At 38.4% G+C, this 1,561-nt stretch overlaps 1 pseudogene; it reads left to right on the top strand.

Annotated features, from left to right (window-relative positions):
* Window positions 1-806: 806 nt before the first annotated feature.
* On the top strand, window positions 807-904 carry LOC120107286 (annotated as a pseudogene).
* Window positions 905-1,561: the final 657 nt, after the last annotated feature.

The following is a 1,561-nucleotide window of genomic DNA, read 5'->3' as shown; positions in this document are numbered from 1 at the left end:
AGTTATTATACTCTTCGCTTATTCTTTATGCAAAGTTGAAGATGATGCATTGCTACCGGCCGTAGACTTGAGGATTAGGTTGTGGTTGAGCTGGTAGCTTACCCCTTTTTTTGAGAATTTAAAGTAGGGTTAGTGTTGTCAGTTGATTTTCTTATTTCATCATTGATTTGGCTTGACCTTGCTGAAAAATTGCAAAGTTTCTTCGAGACTGGATTTTTGAGAGGGTGTGGGTGCATAATGAGGTTGCGGAGGTGGGGGAGTTGGGTTATATACTTGTTGAGGGTTGGTCATTCCTCCACCTGAAATTTGGATGGTTCTTCCATCTAGGGTTGTAAAGTACCCGAAAAGGATTATTAAAAAAATTTTGATATGTATTCATAATATTGGCCTGATCGTACAAGACTTCCTTGAATGCTGATATTGTAGGGCAATCAGTGGTGAGATGGCCAGGCATCTCACAAATCCTACAACACTCACTGTTATGTTCTATGGTCTTGACAAGTTCAGTCCTTCTAAGTTCAATTTTCTCTACCCTTCCTAGTAAGGGCTGCCATTTTAGCCTGAATATCATCCTGAGTACTAAGGTTGTAAAGGCCCCTGTGTCCAATGCTAGTACGCTTAGGCAAAGGTTTATTCACTCTATCCCCTGTATCTGATAATTGTGCAGTCTTTGCGAGAGAATCTAAATAGTCCCATGCCTCATCGGGTTGCTTTTCCAAAAATAGACCATTGCACATGGTCTCTATAAATTGTTTTAACTGTGGAGACAACCCTTCGTAAAAAAACTAATGGTTCTCCATGTTTCAAACCCGTGATGAGGACAAGAGAGAAGCAACTCTTTAAATCTCTCTCAGCATTCATAAAATGTTTCATGGTCTTTTTGTTGAAAATTACTAATGTGCCTTTTCAAAAAGTTAGTCTTTTGTGCGGAAAAGAATTTTTCAAAAATTCTCTTTGGCATATCATGCCATGTTCCTAGCGATCTAGGTCTCAAGGAGTTCAGCCATGTTTTGTCTTATCTTTTAAGGAAAAAGGAAACAAGGTCAATTTAAGGACGTCTTTCGATACATTTGGCACTCTAATGTGATGCTAATTTTCTCAAAATCCTTAAGGTGAAGATAAGGGTTCTTGAATCCATTCCATGATACTTGGAAAGCAATTGAATTACCCCTGGTTTGATTTCAAAGTGTCCTACGTTATCAGAAAAAATTATGCATGAAGGCCGACTAGTCCTAGTCGGTTGTAGGTATTGTCTTAGAAGTCATAACATGGGGTTCACGTTCTCGATCGTGGGTGACTCCCCGCATCTTCATTAAATCAGCCATCTCACAAGGTGTGAGATACTGCGAAGGAATTTCAGGAAATGTGTCCTAAGGATGATCTAAAGTTGTATGACTAATCGACCGGTGTCGTCCCTATTCCACTTTAGCATGCAAAATATTCTCTTCTCCTTTTTTTTTTAAATACAAGTACCACCTAAAGATATCTAAAACAACATCCTAATATAGTAAAACAAAAATCTATTCATAATCAAGCATGCATCAAAACATTACACCTCAAT

Source organism: Phoenix dactylifera, unplaced genomic scaffold (genome assembly GCF_009389715.1).
Source record: "Phoenix dactylifera cultivar Barhee BC4 unplaced genomic scaffold, palm_55x_up_171113_PBpolish2nd_filt_p 000817F, whole genome shotgun sequence".
Taxonomy (NCBI): domain Eukaryota; kingdom Viridiplantae; phylum Streptophyta; class Magnoliopsida; order Arecales; family Arecaceae; genus Phoenix; species Phoenix dactylifera.
Note: the sequence above shows the minus strand (reverse complement) of the source record. Positions and strands in the feature narration are given on the sequence as shown.